This window comes from Phyllobates terribilis, unplaced genomic scaffold (genome assembly GCF_046119375.1).
Source record: "Phyllobates terribilis strain yellow unplaced genomic scaffold, ASM4611937v1 Scaffold_4__5_contigs__length_816908805, whole genome shotgun sequence".
NCBI lineage: Eukaryota > Metazoa > Chordata > Amphibia > Anura > Dendrobatidae > Phyllobates > Phyllobates terribilis.
In genome coordinates, this window is record NW_027362764.1 from 217,138,723 (window position 1) to 217,161,839 (window position 23,117).

The window sequence follows — 23,117 nt, forward strand, 5'->3', positions numbered from 1 at the left end:
CAGGGTAAGAAACTAAACACATTCACACAGGATAGACAAGGATAAATACAGAGGACCAAAAATTAAACGGATTAAGTGAAAAACCTCCCAGACTACCAAACATAAAAGAAAGGGAATTGTGCTCAGAAGAAGGAATCACAGTCAGACCGCAGGAAAAGTAACTGAGGTTAATCAAGCAAGATAATCCCTAGTTGACCATCTCTAATCACTCTAATCTGTAAATAATACTCCTTTGTTTAAAGAAGTTGCCCAGTACTTTATATCCCACCCCACCCCCCACCCCCACCCCCGTGGTCCCTAAGGATTTTTGTAAATACCTTACGTTGCTGTTTCTGCCTGTGAGCGGAGCTATCCCTGGCTGCTCACAGGCATCACGTGACCCCGCGCTGATGTCACGACAAGTGAGGCGTGACTCAGCGCTGGAGTCCCCGCGGTGGCTGCTGGGTTGTGGGCGGGGTTACCCCCCGCGTCACACCCAGCATCTACCACGCGCTTTCCCAATGGATGGGTAGAGGCAGAGCACGCGGTGGATGCCAGGTGTAATGCGGGGGGTGACCTCGCCCACAGCCTGGCATCCACCGTGGAATGCAGAAGACAGAGACACCCGGCTGCTACCAGCACTTGTCGTGACGTCAGCGTATGTCAGAGCCGGCTGCAGCCGGGGGTCACGTGATGCCTGTGAGAGGCCAGTGATAGCGCCGCTCACAGGCAGTATCTGCAACGTAAGTTAATTACAAAAATCCTTAGGGGCCCTGGGGGGATACATTGGGGGGTAATATAAAGTACTGGACAATACTAATACTAATAATATTTAATACTATTTTGTAAATTAAAGGGGTTGCCTTAGGCTGCAAGTCTGCAGTCACGCTATGTGACTGCAGACTTATGAATCCTCACATTTCAAGCATTGCTCACTGAGAGGATACTTCAGTGCCAGTGCGGGAAACAGCAGTCACGTGACCGCAGGCATGCAATATGCATATGCAGGAGAACGGAACATAGGAGACAAAGTGTTGCAAAGCTAGGCAGCCTCCAAACTTGAACAAAGCCCTGCGGAACTATTCCCAAGGATAAGAGTTGCAGAGGGACAAAATTAGGCAGTACACCGGATCAGGTGACCATGTCAAAACCAGTCTTTGATATAAAAGGCCAAAACAGGAGGAAATTTGGCACCAAGAGAGGTGATAGATGCCATCGCTGCAGCTCCAGCAGCTGCGGTAGTAGGCCGCAGCCACAGGTATCAGTCAGGCCCAGATCTATAAGACGCTCAAGCACCGAAGACCAGAGCTTCGCCAGTCAAGGTCCAGACTGCGCTCATCGAGGGTCAAGTACCAAAGACCTGAACTACGCTGGTCAAGGTCCCCGACCCAGACAATGCTGGTCAACAGTCTAGGACAAGTTTCAACCGATATGGACCAAGGAGATGCTCATCAATGGCCAAGCTCTGAAGAGAAGGCTAATGAGATGGATCAGCGGCCCTCATCAAGGTCCAGAAAGCTGCAGAAACTTCAAGAGACTGTTCCCGCCAAATACTGACCCCCCCCCCCCATTATAACTAAGTTGGACTGTAGATGCTAAACTGATTCCAGAGTTCGTTAATGTACACTAACCAATATACCTATGTTATATAATTGCTTGTCAAATGCTCTGTAAATAGTGTCCTTTAGTGATTTGTCAATATCAGTATCTCTGTTCCCATATCGTATTGTTATTCCAAGAAATGAATTGTTGTTTCCGCTTGGCGCCTCCTCTGTTGCATCAAGACACCTTCATTACATATACACTGTGTGCAGAATTATTAGGCAAATGAGAATTTTGATCACATGATACTTTTTATACATGTTGTCCTACTCCAAGCTGCATAGGCTTGAGAGCCAACTACCAATTAAGTAAATCTGGTGATGAGCATCTCTGAAATGAGTAGGGGTGTTGACTAATGACATCAACACCCTATATAAGGTGTGCTTAATTATTAGGCAACTTCCTTTCCTTTGGCAAAATGGGTCAGAAGAGAGATTTGACGGACTCTGAAAAGTCCAAAATTGTGAGATGTCTTGCAGAGGGATGCAGCAGTCTGGAAATTTCCAGACTTTTGAAGCGTGATCACCGAACAATCAAGCGTTTCATGGCAAATAGCCAACAGGGTCGCAAGAAGCGTGTTGGCGAAAAAAGGCGCAAAATATCTGCCCATGAATTGAGGAAAATCAAGCGTGAAGCTGCCAAGATGCCATTCGCCACCAGTTTTGCCATATTTCAGAGCTGTAACGTTACTGGAGTATCAAAAAGCACAAGGTGTGCGATACTCATGGACATTGGCAAGGTAAGGAAGGCTGAAAAACGACCACCTTTGAACAAGAAACATAAGATAAAACGTCAATAATAGGCCAAGAAATATCTTATGACTGATTTTTCAAAGGTTTTATGGACTGATGAAATGAGAGTGACTCTTGATGGGCCAGATGGATGGGCCAGAGGCTTGATCAGTAAAGGGCAGAGAGCTCCACTCCGACTCAGATGCCAGCAAGGTGGAGGTGGGGTACTGGTATGGGCAGGTATCATCAAAGATAAACTTGTGGGACCTTTTCGGGTTGAGGATGGAGTGAAGCTCAAATCCCAGACCTACTGCCAGTTTCTGGAAGACAACTTCTTCAAGCAGTGGTACAGGAAGAAGTCGGTATCGTTCAAGAAAAACATGATTTTCATGCAGGACAATGCTTCATCACATGCATCCAACTACTCCACAGCGTGGCTGGCCAGTAAAGGTCTAAAAGAAGAAAAAATAGTGACATGGCCCTCTTGTCCACCTGATCTGAACCCCATAGAGAACCTGTGGTCCATTATAAAATGTGAGATCTACAGGGAGGGAAAACAGTACACCCTCTCGGAACAGTGTCTGGGAGGCTGTGGTGGCTGCAGCACGCAATGTTGATCGAAAACAGATCAAGCAACTGACAGAATCTATGGATGGAAGGCAGTTGAGTGTCATCATAAAAAAAGGTGGCTATATTGATCACTAATTTTTTTGGTTTTTGTTTTTGCATGTCAGAAATGTTTATTTCTAAATTTTGTGCACTGATATTGGTGAAAATAAACAAGTGAGATGGGATTATATTTGTTTTTTATTACGTTGCCTAATAATTCTGCACAGTAATAGTTACCTGCACAAACAGATATCCTCCTAAGATAGCCAAATCTAAAAAAAAAACCACTCCAACTTCCAAAAATATTAAGCTTGGATATTTATGAGTCTTTTGGGTTGATTGAGAACATAGTTGTTGATCAATAATAAAAATAATCCTCTAAAATACAACTTGCCTAATAATTCTGCACACAGTGTACTGCCGGCCACATTCAGACTGGACTGCTCCGGCCTCGCTCAATACACTTGCATTGAGCGAGGCAGCACCCATCTACTCAGTACGTGACTGCATGTATGCAAATCACATACTTGTGGTCATGCACCCGTCGGCACTGGAGAATCCTCACAACACTCAGTGCACACAATGTGAGGATTCACATATCTGCAGTCACAGAGAGTAGCCTAAGGCTGGACAACACCTTTAACCAAAATTCTCTTTTTATGTAGACTAAAGAGATAGGTGTTTCTTAATTTCAGGCTTCATATTAGTTAGCCCCTTCTGCAAGCGTTTCAGAAAAGCCATAAACTGCTGTGTAATGGCATACCTTACCGCAGGACAAGCATTGAATACCGCCCCGCGTGTGCTGCGCATAGTAACCGTGTGAAACACTACAATCAGCAGAGGCCGTGTCCACAGCTCCCAAGATACTGTACGGGCAGTCGTGTGATTTACCCCTGACTGCATCAGTCTGAAACATCAATTTATGACATTTCCAAAGTATTTCTGAAAGCAGCCAGCGTCTTAAAGTAAATAGGAAAATGTATTGATTTGTAGTTCAATGAGCAGTTATATCGGCTATATACCAAATATATTATGAGCTTTCTGCCATGTGTTCTATAACTTAGGTCAGTCTCCGTCCCCCTTCGCAGTCAGTATAGCGTTGAATTGTTTTAAAGAGAGCTATTGTTATTCAGCGTATAATGCCTCCAATCTTATTTTATATATTTGATTAGGGAGAAAGTGGTAAAAATGCAGTTGGAGCTCCTGGGAGAAAAGGAATAAAGGTGAGATTGTTCAATCTGTCTGACATAAAGACAAGTAAATTATTTCATCTTTTTCATTTTATTCATTTTGTTTGTTTTTTACTCCATCCTTTTGACTCGCCCCCTGGGCCGTGGGGTACTCGGACCTGGGCCTTCTAGTGTATGGTGCTGATGGGGGTAGTAGTGGCAACCCGATCCCGTGGCTCAGGGTGGTCAGACCAGTGGCAGTTTTCTATATGTTTTGCAATGTCCGACTACGCCACCCGTGGATTGCGGTCAGAGCGAACCGCCGCTGCAGGGCAGACCGCTGAGGCTGGTGTTGTGGGTGCAGCAGGGAATAGTACGACTCCCCACGGGAGGAGTGTAGCCTCAGGGCAGTGAGCGTAGATGGTGGGGATGGTGGTGCAGGGAGTCCCAGTACCGTTAGTGCTGGCGAGGTAAGAAACACAAAGACAACGTGTTGCAGTCCAGGGTCTTTTACTCACAGTTCGTATACTCCAAGCCACTTCTGTACAGGTAGTGACTGCCCAAGCCGTGCTGCGTCCACCAGGTGAGGGGCTCGGTCAACCCCCTGGCAATTCAGGAGCATGGCACAGAACTCCCTTCTATCCTTCCTCTGGCCGTGCCCCACCAGTGACCAAACTTCTGTCCTGCTGCCTTAGGCCTTCTCTGGGAGAATTTGGCGCCAGCTTCCCTGGTCCTTTGTGGTGCCTTCCTAGTAGGTTTAGCGAGGGGTCGCACCAATAAATGATCACGACCTCCGGTTCTTGGCTGAGGATTATTTGCCTCCACCAACTTGGGATCCGGTACCCTTTCCTTGCCTGACCCGTCACCCATAATCTCCTGGGTCCTTAGGGTCCCTTCTGCCTTCGTGTTCCTGGGCCTTTCTATTCTGTTCCTTTCTCTTTCTGTTCTGTTCCTTTTCCTTCTCTGTTCCGTTCCTTTCTCTTTTCTCTCCCTCTCGCCCTGCCCGTGTCCCTAGGCCTGGCTCTGGAGCAGAACTCCAGCGGAGCCTCTGCTCCCCTTCTCCTCCACGCTCACTTTCTCCTCACAGACTGAACACTGTTCTAAGATGGTGCCCACCTTTTATACCTCCTCCTCCGTGTCTGAGCTCAGGTGACCTGCATCCAATGAGCTCCTTCCTATGCCCAGAAACCAGACCCTATCTGCTCCCACATCACTAGGGTTCCCCCCCTCCCCACTCCAGCCAGGGACATAGTCAGTCGTGCCTGCATACTAATGGGAGCACCGTAGAGCTGTCCCGCGGAAATGAGGAGTGTATATGTGTGCAGCTAACTGAGCCCTAGTCCATACTCCATCCTTACCCGGGAGTGGAATACCACACCTCTGGTTGAGGTGCAATACCCCTGTAGCGGCCGAACCCTCGGGGCGCTACACTTTCAAGAGCCATAACTTTTTAACTTTTTATTTTTTTCTTCTGTCATCATAGCCTCATAAGTGCTTGTTTTTAGCTGGAAGACTTATATATCTAAGTGGAAGCTGAGCGCGATTGCTGATTTAATATGTCACAATAATTCTTCATTGCAGTGTATTGTACTGTGGCAAGGCTTTATAGAAGTATTAAGATGGCAGACTTAAAAGGATTGTCCTCTCTTAAGCTACAAGTCTCCAGTCACTCTATGCGACTGCAGACTTGTGAATCCTCACATTGCGTGCCCTGAGGATTTCCTGGTGTCGGCGCCGGTAGAGAGCGGTCATGTGACCACAAGCATGCAATTTACATACTTCTGGCCACATTGTGACTAGACTGTATCCAGCCTCACTCAATACACTTGCATTGAATGAGGCAGAATACAATCTAGTCTGCATGTGACCGCATGAATGCAGTCAAGCCCCCCCCGGTGCCGCAGCACACAGTGCACGCAATGTGAGGATTTACAAGTTTGCAGTCACATAAAGTTACTGCCAACTTGAAGCTTAAGACCGGACAGTCCTCTTAACTTCTTGATGACATGGCGATTTTCCGTTTCTTCGTTTTTGTTTTTTCCTCCCCTTCTTCCAAGAGCCATAACTTTTTTATTTTTCCATCAATATAGCCGTATGAGGGCTTGTTTTTTGTGGGACGAGTTGTACTTTTGAATGACACCATTCATTCTACCATATAGTGTACTGGAAAATTTCAAGCACGTTGAAATTGAAAAAAATGGGCAATTCTACAACTGTTTTTTTGTTTACCATATTCACTAGATGGCAAAACTGACCTGGCAATATGATTATCCAGGTCAGTACAAGTATGCAGATACCAAACCTTATATAGTTTTTTTTCAATTATTTAAGTGCTGGAAATTTGTAAAAGAAATAATAATAATTGTTTGCGCGCTAAGCTGATGTTTTTACTGATACCATTTCGGGGTAGATACCATGTTTTGATCACCTATTATTGCATTTTTTGCAATATTGTGGTAGCCAAAAAACATACTTGTGGTGTTTTTATTTTTTTCTCATTACGCCTTTTACCAATCGGATTAATTTACTTTATATGTTCATATACTGACCTTTTACAAATGCAGCGATATCAAATATGTGTTGTTGTTTTTTTTTTAATTAAATTGTTTTATTTTTAATATGGGTAAGGGTAATTTCAACTTTTGTGGGGGTTTTTCTATTTTTTTCATATTTTTCAGAACATTTTTTGTAAGCTTTTTACTGTATTTAAGAGTATTAAATTAGACATATTTTGCCGAGAAAGATGCAGGCTCAATGTGCGAGCCCGCATCAAAGGCAGAGACATGACATATAACATACATGTATGTCATATGTCGTGAAAGGATTAAGGCTCTTCATTAGGCTCCATAACAACCTATCATCACCCTGTGATTGCACTGCAAGTTGGTGGATGAGGTGATACAGGGCAGCCCTCTGTCTAATTGCTAAGATGTCATCGTCGACAACTGGATCTACTGTAAATAAACTGCCAGGATTAGAGTTGTCTTGAATGCTATCAATTGCAGGCGGGTATCAGCTTTATAACATCCAGCATCTATCATGTATAGAATGGGCTCAGCGCCTAAGCCTGTTCCCTGCACTAGACAGGTATCTGACATGTCAGTTAGAAGTTAAAGAGAAAGTCTGTTTGGTTTATGCACTGATATTTAGAACATTTACTTAATATAGTAAAAATCTCTGAAGTCTTTATAATATAAACTCAGGCATCAATTCATTTAGTTAGGAAAGAAACAACAAAAAAATCAATGTCGATCTTGAACATCATGATGAATAGATACCGAAAGCATAATAATAAAATGAAAATATTTTCAACAGAAAATTATTATATCCTTAAACTGTAATACCCATAATACCTTTTTCAAAATATGAACTGTCCATTAGTACCTGGCAGGTCAGTAACCTTTGTTATTCAAACTCACAAGACAGCCCATATTCTGTTAATGGGTTGTAAAAATTTATAAAGGCAAACCCATCAAGTTGGTATTGATATGAAACCCCTTTGCTGTGTATGTATATAGTACTATATACTGCTGATATATAATGGAACATGTTTTGTTCATTTTTTTTTGCTATAGGGGCCTCAAGGACGACAGGGAGTCATTGGTTTCAAGGTATAATTATTGTCCATCCAATGACTGGATATAAGTTTACGTTGTACATTCATAGGCGGATTATAATCAGGGAAATCTGGGATACCGCTCGGGGCTCGAGGCTCCTGGGGACCTATAGACAGACTGCCCTCACTACAATGGTTTGTGCGCCATCAGTGGTGCTAATCCCTGGACAGGGAGTTTTCCTGAAACTCTGCTGTTGGCAATACAGAATGACTGCTCAACTGCAAGGGAGCTCCCATCATCTTTTCAGTGACGTGCCGGCGCGATGATGCCAGTATGTACGCGCAGGCCACAAGAAGAATTAGATCCCCGAAGACTGGAGCAGAGCGCTGGGGGAACGGGAGTGAGGTGAGCATGTGTTTTTTTTTATATGCAGCATATATACATATATATATATATATATATATATATATATATATACACAGTACAGACAAAAGTTTGGACACACCTTCTCATTTAAAGATTTTTCTGTATTTTCATGACTTTGAAAATTGTACATTCACACTGAAGGCATCAAAACTATGAATTAACACATGTGGAATTATATACTTAACAAAAAAGTGTGAAACAACTGAAAATCTACTATATAATCGGCCTATCCCGTCTGTCTGTCCATCCAGGAAATCCTGTGTCGCTGATTGGTCCGGCCGCGGCCAATCAGCGACGCGGGATTTCAGAACAAGATGGCGGCCGTTAGCGGCTCATCTGCCGCACGGAGGTCATCTGCCGCACTAGCTCATCTGCCGCACGGAGGTCATCTCCCGGCTTCTCGCAGCAGAAGTACCCCGACCGGCGGCCTAGGCGGCGCCGCTACCCGGTCCTCCCTTTACACTTGCCGTCGGGAGATCAGTGGCCCTAGCTGCTGATCTCCGAACGGTAGCCGCATGGAGGTCAGCGGCGATGCGGCCGGTCATCTCCCGGCTGCTCGCAGCGGAAGTACCCACACAGGCAGCGCCGCTCCCCGGTCCTCACTAACGCGGTTCGCTGATTGGTTGCGGTCGCTGGCCGCGACCAATCAGCGATATTGGAGCGAAATTTAAAACACCGCTGCCCTGATTGGTCGCAGCCGGCAGCCGCCACAAATTAGCAACGAGCGCAGTCCGACCGCGAATTGGCGCCGGATTTGAAACACGCTTCACTGATTGGTCGCACCCGCCCGGCCGCGACCAATCAGCGATATTGGCGCGAAATTTAAAACACCACTTCTCTGATTGGTCGCGGGGGGGATACATTGGGGGGTTAATTTAAAGTAGTGCACAACCCATTTAAACACTGCTTCGCTGATTAGTCGCGCCCGGTCGGCCGCATACATATTCTAGAATACCCGATGTGTTAGAATCGGGCCACCATCTAGTATGTATTATATTGTAGATTCTTCAAAGTAGCCACCTTTTGCTTTGATGACTTCTTTACACACTCTTGGCATTCTCTTGATGAGCTTCAAGAGGTAGTAACCGGAAATGGTTTTCACTTCACAGGTGTGCCCTGTCAGGTTTAATAAGTGGGATTTCTTGCCTTATAAATGGGGTTGGGACCATCAGTTGTGTTGTGCAGAAGTCAGGTGGATACACAGCTGATAGTCCTACTGAATAGACTGTTAGAATTTGTATTATTGCAAGAAAAAAGCAGCTAAGTAAAGAAAAACGAGTGGCCATCATTACTTTACGAAATGAAGGTCAGTCAGTCCGAAAAATTGGGCAAACTATGAAAGTGTCCCCTAGTGCAGTTGCAAAAACCATCAAGCACTACAAAGAAACTGGCTCACATGAGAACCGCCCCAGGAAAGGAAGACCCAGAGTCACCTCAGCTTCTGAGGATTAGTTTATCTGAGTCACCAGCCTCAGAAATCGCAGGTTAGCAGCAGCTCAGATTAGAGACCAGGTCAAGGTCACACAGAGTTATAGCAGCAGACACATCTCTACAAGAACTGTTAAGAGAAGACTTTGTGCAGCAGGCCTTCATGGTAAAATAGCTGCTAGGAAACCACTGCTAAGGACAGGCAACATGCAGAAGAGACTTGTTTGGGCTAAAGAACACAAGGAATGGACATTTGGTTCCCACCACCGTGTCTTTGTGCGACGCAGAAAAGGTGAACGGATGGACTCTACATGCCTGGTTCCCACCGTGAAGCATGGAGGAGGAGGTGTGATGGTGTGGGGTGCTTTGCTGGTGACACTGTTGGGGATTTATTCAAAATTGAAGGCATACTGAACCAGCATGGCTACCACAGCATCTTGCAGTGGCATGCTATTCCATCCGGGCCTGTGTAAGGGCTATTTGACCAAGAAGGAGAGTGATGGGGTGTTGCACCAGATGACCTGGCCTCCACAGTCACCAGACCTGAACCCAATCGAGATGGTTTGGGGTGAGCTGGACCGCAGAGTGAAGGCAAAAGGGCCAACAAGTGCTAAGCGTCTCTAGGAACTCCTTCAAGATTGTTGGAAGACCATTTCTGGTTACTACCTCTTGAAGCTCATCAAGAGAATGCCAAGAGTGTGCAAAGCAGTCATCAAAGCAAAAGGTGGCTACTTTGAAGAACCTAGAATATAAGACATATTTTCAGTTGTTTCACACTTTTTTGTTAAGTATATAATTCCACATGTGTTAATTCATAGTTTTGATGCCCTCATTGTGAATGTACAATTTTCAAAGTCATGAAAATACAGAAAAATCTTTAAATGAGAAAGTGTGTCCAAACTTTTGGTCTGTACTGTATACAGTACAGACCAAAAGTTTGGACACACCTTCTCATTTAAAGATTTTTCTGTATTTTCATGACTATGAAAATTGTATATTCACACTGAATGCATCAAAACTATGAATTAACACATGTGGAATTATATACTTAACAAAAAAGTGTGAAATAACTGAAAATATGTCTTATATTCTAGGTTCTTCAAAGTAGCCACCTTTTGCTTTGCTGACTGCTTTGCACACTCTTGGCATTCTCTTGATGAGCTTCAAGAGGTAGTCACCGGAAATGGTCTTCCAACAATCTTGAAGGAGTTCCCAGAGATGCTTAGCACTTGTTGGCCCTTTTGCTTTCACTCTGCGGTCCAGCTCACCCCAAACCATCTCGATTGTGTTCAGGTCTGGTGACTGTGGAGGCCTAGCACCCCATCACTCTCCTTCTTGGTCAAATAGCCCTTACACAGCCTGGAGGTGTGTTTGGGGTCATTGTCCTGTTGAAAAATAAATGATGGTCCAACTAAACGCAAACCGGATGGAATAGCATGCCGCTGCAAGATGCTGTGGTAGCCATGCTGGTTCAGTATGCCTTCAATTTTGAATAAATCCCCAACAGTGTCACCAGCAAAGCACCCCCACACCATCACACTTCCTCCTCCATGCTTCACGGTGGGAACCAGGCATGTAGTGTCCATCCGTTCACCTTTTCTGCGTCGCACAAAGACACGGTGGTTGGAACCAAAGATCTCAAATTTGGACTCATCAGACCAAAGCACAGATTTACACTGGTCTAATGTCCATTCCTTGTGTTCTTTAACCCAAACAAGTCTCTTCTGCTTGTTGTCTGTCCTTAGCAGTGGTTTCCTAGCAGCTATTTTACCATGAAGGCCTGCTGCACAAAGTCTCCTCTTAACAGTTGTTGAAGAGATGTGTCTGCTGCTAGAACTCTGTGTGGCATTGACCTGGTCTCTAATCTGAGCTGCTGTTAACCTGCAATTTCTGAGGCTAGTAACTCGGATAAACTTATCCTCAGAAGCAGAGATGACTCTTGGTCTTCCTTTCCTGAGGCGGTCCTCATGTGAGCCAGTTTCTTTGTAGCGCTTGATGGTTTTTGCAACTGCACTTGGGGACACTTTCAAAGTTTTCCCAATTTTTCGCACTAATTGACCTTCATTTCTTAAAGTAATGATGGCCACTCGTTTTTCTTTACTTAGCTGCTTTTTTCTTGCCATAATACAAATTCTAACAGTCTATTCAGTAGGACTATCAGCTGTGTATCCACCAGACTTCTGCACAACACAACTGATGGTCCCAACCCCATTTATAAGGCAAGAAATCACACTTATTAAGCCTGACAGGGCACACCTGTGAAGTGAAAACCATGTCCGGTGACTACCTCTTGAAGCTCATCAAGAGAATGCCAAGATTGTGCAAAGCAGTCATCAAAGCAAAAGGTGGCTACTTTGAAGAACCTAGAATATAAGACATATTTTCAGTTGTTTCACACTTTTTTGTTAAGTATATAATTCCACATGTGTTAATTCATAGTTTTGATGCCTTCAGTGTGAATGTACAATTTTCAAAGTCATGAAAGTACAGAAAAATCTTTAAATGAGAAGGTGTGTCCAAACTTTTGGTCTGTACTGTATGTATATATATATTTATACATACACACATATGTGTATGGGATGTGTGCCTGTATATAGGAGGCTATGTGGAGGCTCATACTGTATATAGTAGGCTATGTGTGGCTCATACTGTATATAGGAGGCTATGTGGGGCTCATACTGTATATAGGAGGCTATATGCAGATCAAACTGTATATAGGACGCTATGTGGAGGCTCATACTGTATATAATAGGCTATGTGGGACTCATACTGTATATAAGAGGCTATGTTGAGCTCATACTGTATATATGAGGCTATGTGGGGGCTCAAACTGTATATAGGAGGCTATGTAAGGATCAAACTGTATATATGAGGCTATGTGGGGGCTCATATTGTATGTAGGAGGCTATATGGGTTTCATACTGTACATATGAGACTATGTTGCACTCATACTGTATATATGAGGCTACGTGAGGCTATTTGGGCCTACTGTGTATATAGGTTATGTGAGGGGTCATACTGTATATAGGTGGCTGTGTGGGGGCACATACTGTATATAGAAGGCTATGTGGGGTCTCAAATTATATATAGGAGGCTATGTGGGGCTCATTTTGTATCTAGGAGACTATGTGAGGGCTCCTACTGTACATAAGAAGCTATGCGAGGATCAAACTGTATATCGGAGGCTATATGGGCTCATACTGTATATAGGAGGTTATGTGGGGCTCATACTGTATATATGAGGCTATGTGAGGGCTCAAACCCCTGCAGAACCATTCCCAAGGAGAAGAGTTGCAGAGGGGACAGAATTAGGCAGTACACCGGATCAGGTGACCATGACAAAACCAGTCTTCAATATAAAAGGCCAAAACGGGAGGAAATTTGGCACCAAGAGAGGTGACAGATGCCATCGCTGCAACTCCAGCAGCCGAGGTAGTAGGCCGTGTCATGGGTACCAGTCAGGCCCGGACCTAGGTGACGACAGTCAAGCACTGAAGACCAGAGCTATGTCGGTCAAGATCCAGATTGCACTCATTGACGCCAAGCACAAATGACCCAAACTATACCAGTCAAGGTCCCCGACCCAGACAATGCTGGTCAACAGTCTAGGACCAGTACCAAACGACACGGACCGAGGAGATGCTTATCAATGGACAAGAGACCGAAGAGACCCTGAGGATACCCGGCCAGAGACTCCAGCCTGAGCCAGTGATTAAAGGAGACGTGTGAGACGAGTCATCACGTCCAGCACTGACGAGGACAGGGGGGGCTGCAGTCCAGACATGGTCCAGCTGACGCAAGAGCGGCTCAGAGAATATTGATAGACTTGGCAAGGGAAACGTGCGTCTAATGAGACAGATCAGCGGCCCTCATCAAGGTCCAGAAAGCCGAAGAAACTCCTAGAGACTGTTCCTGCCAAATACTGGCCTCCCCCCATTATAACTAAGTTGGACTGTAGACTCTAAACTGATTCTGGAGTTTATTATTGTATACTAGCCCATATACTTATGCTATATAATTGCTTGTCAAATACTCTGTAAATATTGTCCTTTTGTGATTTGTCAATTTCGGTATCTCTGTTCCCATAGTGTTAATCCAAGAAATAAATTGTTGTTTCCATCTGGCGCCTCCGCTGTTGCATCTAGACACCTGCATTACATATACTCCTGGACACATTCATATACTGTATATAGAAGGCTATGTGGGGTTTTACATTGTATTGAGGAAGCTATGTGGGGCTCATTCTGTATATAGGAGACTATGTGAGGGCTCCAACTGTACATAGGAAGCTATGTGCAGATCAAACTGTATATAGGAGGCTATGTGGGGGCTCATACAGTATAGATGAGTTTATGTGGGGCTCATACTGTAAATACAAGGCTATATGGGGCTCATACTGTATATAGGAGGCTATGTGGGGCTCATTCTGTATATAGGAGGCTATTTAAGTTTATAATAAATTGATTATTGAGTCTATATAGATTAGGATTTCAAGAAATATCCCTACAATATCCTCAAGCTATGAAATATTTCAGTATTCAGTCATTCTTTATTAAGAGACTTTGTTGCTAAAAAATGTTTTATTAAGAAACAAGGGGGCTCTTAGAATAAAGAATAAGTAAAGTTTTTTTCCCAGATTCATCAAGACCGGCAATTTTGTCGCCGGTCTTGTTGAGGGGACACAATAGAGTCAGATGCTCCTGATTAATGAAAAAGTACACGCTAATGTACTAATGTACAAAATAAATATATTGGTATAATCAATTCAGTAAATTTAAAAACAGACTAAATATCTGAGAAAAAAATAAACATTAAATATTTTGTAAGACTGGACATTATATATATATATTGTTTCCAGGGAGAGGAAGGAGAACATGGTGTGGTAGGAGAACGTGGAAGAAATGGTGAAAAAGGACAAAGTGTAAGTATCAAAAATTTCATTACCGTTTTCACACTAACTTTTTAGGTTTTTAGAACAGTGAACTTTTAATAAGCATGATCTATTACTATTCTTTCTGATATAGGCCATCAGCATTCCATATAATGGGAATAAGGGTAGCTGCCAACGAGCATATGAGATATTTTTCTACTTTATTTCCGATTTTCATCTGTGCTCCATTTGTATGTCCTTTTTTTCTGTCCATGTGACATTAAAAATTTTGTACAGGATCACATACAGTTTGCTAGCTTTATGATACAAATATATCCATGAAAATCGGATATTCCGTGTGGGATCTATTTTTTTATGCACCCATAGACTTGAATTGGTAAGTCTTATCCGAGACTCGGAAGAGAGTAGTGCAAGCTGCGATTTTTTTTCTCACGGACAGTCGAACCAAGAGAAAAAATGTTCATCTGAACAACTCTATTGAATAACATGAGTCAGTGTACTGTTCGATTAAAAATCAGGCAACACACGTCCAACCTGCATGAGCACTAGAATTATTTTTGCTGCTTGTCCTTTTTGTGCCGGCTGACAGATTGCTAGAAGTCTTCAGTAAACGGTTACAGTGGGTGTGTTCCCCAGTAGTCCAGGGTTGGAAGTTGAATATATATTCTAGTGTCAAAAGAGTGAAGTAATAGGTTGTTTGGATTTTGGATGGAGAGGTAGTTCAGAGTCCCTCATGTTCTGTGGGATTCATTTGGTTTACAGTGGTGAACAGCAGGCAAAATAATTAGCTGGGCAGTTAGAAATGGTACCTCTTCGTCACCAAGTGGTTGAGAATGTTACACCAATTTTCATGTCCTGGGTAATATGTCAATTAACTATCCTAATTTTTATGTCCTGTAACTTTCCATCCACTTTTTTTTTAGACTAGGCGGTTCCTCTTCATCATTATTCTGACACCACTATAAGTGCAGAATTTTCCTTTTCCATTGCTTTTCAGCACACATTGTTCCTGCCATTATCCAGTGGCTTGCTTTCCCAAAACTGAAAGTCACATCTCTGATATACTTATCTGTATAAAGAACATAGCAAAAAAAAGGCAGCCATTTTACCAACACAGGTCAAAAAACCAATGTACTTAAAGGATACAACAGTAATCATTAACCCCTTCACCCGCAAGCCTGTTTTCACCTTCATGACCAGTCGAAATTTTACAATTCTGACCAGCGACGCTTTATGAGTTAATAACTCTAGAACAATTCAACGTATCCCATTGATTCTGAGAATGTTTTTTCGGGACACATTGTACTTCATGATAGTGGGAAATTTTAGTCAATAAGATTTGCGTTTATTTATGAAAATAATGAAAATTTTGCCAAAAAAATGAAAATTTTGCAATTTGCAAACATTTAATTTGTATACCCTTAAATCAGATAGTTATACCACACAAAATGGTTCATAATAATAATATTCACCACAACTTATCATTTCTGAAAAATAATTATTATTTGTCAAATTTTCATTTTCCCAACAAAATTTACAAAAATGTTTTTTTTTACGGAGCACATCTCATTTTCAGTGACTAAGATGGGTCTGTATGACAGAAAATACCAAAAATTCACACAATTTTAAAAATTGCACCTCTTCAAGTCCTCAAAACCACATTCAAGAGGTTTATTAACCTTTTAGGTGCTTCACAGGAATTAAAGCAACGTGGAAGGAAAAAAATAAAAATTTTAATTTCCCCAACAAAAATGTTACTTTAGCGCCAATTTTTTCCTTTTCACAAGGGTAACTGGAGAAAATGGACTGTACAATTTGTTGTGCAATTTCTCCTGAGTACCCCAATACTCTATATGTGGTTGGAAACTACTGTTTGGGCGCACGACAGGGCTCTGAAAGGAAGGAACACCATTTGATTTTTGAAGCACAAAATTGGCTGGAATAGATAGCAGATGCCATGTCGTATTTAAAGGGGCATCAACAGTCATAGCACATATATACCTTGTAAGTTGTAATTAATTACCAAAGACAACCTAGTGCCGAGATATCTACAAGGAAGCAATGACAGGCTCAGTACAAATAGATATAAAATCCTACAAAGAAATTGTACAAGGGAATCATAAATAGCTAAAAATGTGAACATTAATTTATTATACCAATACAAAATACAAACCATTAAAAACTCATTAAAAAAAGTGGGAAACCACAAGATGGCACCACAACCTCACAAAATGTATAGCAAAATATAAACAGAGGTTCATATACATACAGATTTTCCCAAGCAGTGCTTCATTGTGGTAATATATATATATATATGTGTATATATATAACAACACACATCACCCCCTATAGGCATATTAAGGGGTATACTGGAGTCTAGACACAATTGAAATTAAAAATTTGATTTTTATTGAATCATGTTAAAAACAATCATTGCACACACTTAAAAAGTTAAGCAGGAAAAAAAAATGTTCATCTGAACAGGATTGTACAAGTGGGACTCAAACTGGAGGCTAGTTTTCTTAGAAAAAAGTTTTTGGGTTTAAGACATATATACCTGATAGTAGCAATCAGCCCAAATTAATTGTGGTCAGTGATAGTCACAAACAGCCTAAAAGACATAAAGTGCAAGTGCCATCTAAAGTGACTGTGTCAACAGCATGAGCTTGTTGCCCAACCTATGCCATCTAAAGTGACTGTGCCAACCACATGAGCTTATTGCCCGACCTATCCCAGGGAGATATGTCAAGTGGCAATGATCTACTACCCCTGTCTAGAAAACATGTAATGCAAAAACCTTAGTCTAGGTCAGTGTCCATGTCCATAGTAGTTGTGGGGGTTATAGATATTCCAATCTAATATAGTATTGATGGTAGGTAGCCACAGTGACATAAGCCCAAGGCCTGGTCACTAAACCCCCAATGGGTAGGTAAAGTAAGTAAAGTACAACTACTTACAGCCAAACAGAAAGATGAAGTAACCCACAGCTCCTGATGCTGCACCCTATATATATATATATATAAAATAATTCATGTTATATGATAAAGTATACATGGCACATATAACCTAAAAACATAATCCATAAATCAAACCAACAGTGCCCATTAGAAATCATGAGTCGCTATTATAAGGGATACACATATTGTCAATGACCTTACCTCCAGCAAGATGTGGTGCCAGACCCCAACACGCGTTTCAGCGTACTGCCTTCCTCTTGGGAACTCCTACCCGAACATGACATATAGGTATGTCAAATATGAAGATATGAAGGAGATAAAGGGAACCTGTCACCAGGTTTTTCCCATATAAAGTAGTACCAGCACCTGTAAACCTTTATATACAACATTCTAGAATACTGTATATAAGTCCCCAATGCACTCTGCATAACACAAAAAAGATCTTTTATTATACTCACCTGTGGTTCGGTCCAGTCCAATGGGCATCGCTGATCTTGCTCTGGCGCCTCCTCTCTGCCCTGCTGAGGCCAGAGCAAAGTACTGTAATGTACTTGCGCCGGGAAAGGCCAAAGGGCGCATGCGCTAGAGGACACTATGTGGATGACGTAGAACAGATCATCCACACTAAGCAGGGAAGGAAAACGGCGAAGAGAGGAGGTGCCAAATCATGACAAGCGACGCCCATCGGACCGGATAGGTGAGTATAATAAAAGTTGTTTTTTGTCTTATGCAGAGTGCATTGGAGACAAATATATAGCATTCTAGAATATGTGTATATATGAGGGCTTACAGGTGCTGGCCCTACTTTATATGGTTAAAACCTGGTGACAGGTTCCCTTTAAAGGCAGAGGCAGCACAGGTACAAAATACAGATGAAACAACTACTCAAACACCTACCAATTTATGGATGGGGTGGTTGCCTATTATTAGAATTTCACATAGATAAGGCTTGTATAGGACGACACCAGTCACATAGATGTAGCGCACAGTGTCTGGCTTACAGCCGATTAGTGACACCCATATTAATAGATTAGACGGACAGCCCAGCACTCTATAAGAGCACCCCAAAAGGACAGGTACAAAGCCAACAATGATGGGCCTGGCTGCATCATGCATAGAAATTAAAATCTGTACAGTAATATATATATAATATAAATTAGGTGTTGTTCGATATTTTTGCCAAAATAGGCAAGCTCACAACCCAGGTCAAGGGTCCTCATTGTCTTGGCGTCCCTACACTAAAATAAAAAAAACAAAACACAGCAAAAAGACACACAAATTTCAAAAAACATAGCAGAGAAAAGGTAGCCGTAATTACCAACACAGGTCAGAAAACCAGTGTACTTACAGGATGTAGCAGACACCACTGATAAAGTCGGGGGCAACACAGGTGCAAAAAAAACAGATAAAACAACCACTCATACACCTAGAAATTAAATGTTTTGAAATGTTTGTGTCCTTTTGCTGTCTTTTTGCTTTGTATCTGTACCTATGTTTTAGAAAATCTAACCTACCAGTTAATATACTTATACTTATAAGTGCTGGAAATCCGCCAATATAATAATTTCCATAAACATACCTGACATTACTATTTTACTATTGCACCATAGGTCATTCCAGATAAAGGTGTAGTTGGAGATCCAGGAATACCAGGAGGTCCAGGTCGGAGGGTAAGTTTTAGTAATTACTTATATATTTAACAGGTATTCCAGTCTTCAACTGTTAATGACTTATATAGCGACATCATAATCTGTAGCGCTGAATAAATGCCACTGTGCAAATATACAGTAGATGCGGCTTTATCTTCTATATATGTCACTGTTGCAAACATGCTCATTTTATTTGGGACTGTCTTACAAGTCAAACTGCAAAAAGGCAGGATTTATGCAAACTAAAATAAGTGTTTCTGACATTGTTTTAAGCTTAGGGCAGCAATTCCAGATGGTTAAAAATGGAGTATACAAAAAAATTAAAAAGTCAATTTTAGACCAGCGGTTATGTGCCAGTTATACTAGAAAGCTCGTGGAGTGAAATGTGACAAATTTATTAAGAGACGCACTTCTGAATAAATTTGTTTCAACTGGGGCAACTGATGCACCACAAGCCAAAATTGATGCCATGAATGAGTTGGCAATATCTCCTCTATAATTCACACTGGTTTCTGGTGTAAATGATAGTAACTCCGCTAAGCTGGAGGTGGTCATGCCTGATCCGAATAAGTTCCACCATTTACTAGAAAAGTAGTGTTGATGGCAGCAAATTTGTAAAAAGTCATTTTTGCGTAAGTTTCATAAATGTCCCCCATTGTTTTTAAATGATGTAGACTTTACATTTTTTATATACAAGTGTGCCAACAACATTGTGTATTATTTACTACTGAGCTAGGCAACACCATTTATTTCTGCATCCTGGAAGATGGGCATACCTAGCTTTCAGTTGAACAATAATTTGGTAGACGGAACTCTGTCCCAACTCCCCCATACACTGGAACACTGAGCTTTCCTGTGTTGTATATGATAGAGCTGCTGCCAGATTCCCCTAGCAGTGGCTAATCTTCCCAACAAACAAGAGGATTGACTGTTGAAATTCCAACAGCTGGATCCATCTCTCCTCTGGTATCATTTGTAAGGGGAGAGTCGTGAGGCCTCTATAATATTAGGCTGTTAACTGGTCCAGCAGTTTCAGACAACTTTTTTTTTAATGTGTATGGGGGGCTGTTATACATTACTCCTTAATTCAACAGAGTTAAAAATATAAAAAAAAATAATTACTGCTTGCCAGACTATATAGCATGGGAATACTTATGATTAACACACCATGAATGGTCAGGGAAACTGTCTAAAGTTTATTTTATCTTCATTTTTCATGCAGATGAATTGATAAGTCCAGAAAAATATTTGACCCCTTATGCACTACTTTCCCGAAAGGTGCAGCTAAGCTTTCTTTCACACAGGACAGTTTGCTTTCCTAGAGTTGTATCTAAATACCCTGCCCAAGGCAGTGTGGTTTGTTTTTGCTTAAAGCACCACTCTAGTCATTTTTTTTATTTCATCGCTAGAGTGGTGTCACTAATGTAAATTCCCTGCCGCTAGTTTTATACTCACCAGCTGCCGTCTTCATCTGTTCTCAGAGCGGCTCCGGTCATCATCTGCGGTTTGTGACCTGTCGGATCGCTCCAGTGTTTACTGGGCGAGCCGAAGGTCACAACTCAATGTAAGTCTATGAGAGCCAGAACGACGCCAGAACGAGGATCTCATAGGCTTACACTGAGAGCTTGTGACCTTTATCTCTGACTTCCGGTCAGTCAGAAATTGCAGTCACATGATGGTGGCGATGGTGAGCGGTAGAGGGAAGAGCAGAAGATGGCAGCTGGTAAGTATAATACTAGGGGCACAAAATTTACATTACTGCTACCACGACAGTGCTGAAAGAAAAAAAAAAAACTCTGGAGTGGTGCTTTAAACATAGTCTAGAATGAATTAGGAAAACTGAGAAGTTATTTGCAGTTTGTATAATAGTTATTAATTTATCAAAATATACTTTACTTCCAGGGAGCAAAAGGAAATAAAGGCCAAAGTGAACAATCCGTATGTATTATTTCAATTATTTTCTTAGCATATACTTTGCATATTTGAAGTAGACAGACAATAAAAGTAAGAAAGATAGTGGTGGGTACAGGTTCCAAACATAATCTAGGTATAAAGTCCAACTTGGCTACATTGTAGTCCAAAGCTAAATAGTTCAAGTACTCGGGGCACATCAAGTGAAAATAACGAAAAAAAAAATACCTGGGTTCGAACTAAACATTAACAGGATCCCTCCCTATACAACACACGGTCCAATAGCACAGTATTCAGCCAATAGCACAGTATTCAGGCTTCCAACGACAGCTAATAACCAAAATTGAATGACAGGACCCATAATAAGTTTCTGATTCAAACTGAAAACACTAAAGAGTACATATAAATTGTACAATAACCTGCAAACTACTCTAAAGCCATTAATCCGATAAACTATGAATAACTATATTAAATATTCATACAAATTTACATATATTATTGATAGAGAAAAAAAATCATGTTTCACGGATAGCTTTGTCAGGGGATACTGGGGCAGTGACCTGCACCATGTTTTATAGTAAGCAGTCACCAATAGGCAATTAATATTATTTTGTGTTATATTGTGCCATTGTGGGACCAACAAATGTGATCACATTGCTATGGTGGGTTTTCAATAGGGTGTTTTTAATAGTCTTTTTTGACATTTGTTTGTGAATTTTTCTGTATCGATAAGGTTTGTAAATTTGTATGAATATGCAATATAATTACCCAAAATAGGTTCCTGTGTCTTCCCAAGTTCTGACCCAGTCTACATTTAAAGATGATCAGCACAATTACCTGAACAAACTTAATACCATACAAAAATGCCATCGTGGAGTGACAGGGAATGTCAGGTCCCATTACCAACCTACCCTCTATTCCAAAATGCAGGTCCAACAAAGAATCCTATTGAAAGGGACCTGGATTACATTAACCAGTTCCTGGATTACATTAACCTAACACAAGATAGATAGATAGATAGATAGATAGATAGATAGATAGATAGATAGATAGATAGATAGATAGATACTTAGATCAGATAGATAGATAGTTTTGATCATTGTGGCCAAAGAGTTCTATTTTAACCTCATCGGTCCACAGGACTTGTTTTCAAAATGCACCAGGCTTGTTTAGATGATCTTTTGCATACTTCTGATGATAAATTTTATGGTGAGGTTTTCTTCTGATGACTCTTCCATGAAGGCCATATTTGTGCAGGTGTCTCTGAATAGTAGAGCAATGTAACACAACTCTCCTAAATCTTTCTGAAGGTCTTTTTCAGTCAAGCGTGGGTACTGATTTGCCTCTCTAGTAATCCTACAAGCAGCTCTCACTGAAATTTTGCTTGGTCTTCCAGAACTTATCTTGACCTCCACTGTTCCTGTTAACTGCCATTTCTTTATTACATTTTGAACTGAGAAAAGGGAATCTTGAAAACGCTTTGCTATCTTCTTATAGCCTTCTCCTGCTTTTGGGCCTCCAGCATTTTCAGAGTGCTCCTCGGCTGCTTATAAGAAAAACCCATGGCTGCTGTTTTTTGGCACACGGTTAGAGGAGGCTGGGTTTTTATAAAGCTGAAAAATTTGCATCACCTAGCCTTTCCTAATGATGATAGTGAACAATATTAACCCTAACAGGCGAATTAAGGTCTGAAACCTTCGTCAAAGTTATCTGAACACACAAATCTCCAAGGGTGCCCAAGCTTTTGCATTTGCCCATTTTCCTTTTTGTAATTTTTAAAATGTAAAAAATGGCAATATATTTTTTTTCTGTAAAATACAAAGGAAATGTGTCATCTTTAACTTAAGCCCTTTTAGAGATCTTTTCATCTTCAACTTGCTTAACTGTTCACAATAACAGTAACTTTGACCAGGGATGCCCAAACTTTTACATGCCACTGTAGATAGAAAGATAGATAGAAAGATAGATAGAAAGATAGATAGATAGATAGACAGATAGATAGATAGATAGATAGATAGATAGATAGATAGATAGATAGATAGATAGATACAGTGCTGGCCAAAAGTATTGGCACCCCTGCAATTCTGTCAGATAATACTCAGTTTCTTCCTGAAAATGATTGCAATCACAAATTCTTTAGTATTATTCTCTTCATTTAATTCGATTGCAAGGAAAAAACACAAAAGAGAATGAAGCAAAAATCAAATC

General features: G+C 41.5%; 1 pseudogene; it reads left to right on the top strand.

The window, feature by feature from the left end:
* The window catches only part of LOC141265248 (collagen alpha-6(VI) chain-like), a 341,127-nt pseudogene that overhangs the window by 229,685 nt on the left and 88,325 nt on the right, over positions 1 to 23,117 (top strand).